We start from the raw sequence: 264 nt of genomic DNA on the forward strand, positions 1-264 counted from the left end.
GGGGGGTGGTCGTGGGGTTCCTTTTTAAAAATACTATAGAAATATATTTTCCCCCAAATTTTGATTTTTGCTTTTCCACCGCTTTTTTTTGGGGCCCAGGTGTCGGGTGGATATTAATTTATCAAAAACCAAAAATTTTCTTCCGGGGTTTTTCACCCAAAGGGCCCCAAATTAAACGGGCGAAAAAAGCTCTAAAGGGGTTTATGTTGGGTTTCAGAACATTTTCATTTTGAAGAGAAAACAGCTTGGTGCGTTAGTTTTCCA

The sequence above is a fragment of the Penaeus monodon genome, chromosome 27, assembly GCF_015228065.2.
Source record: "Penaeus monodon isolate SGIC_2016 chromosome 27, NSTDA_Pmon_1, whole genome shotgun sequence".
Lineage (NCBI taxonomy): Eukaryota > Metazoa > Arthropoda > Malacostraca > Decapoda > Penaeidae > Penaeus > Penaeus monodon.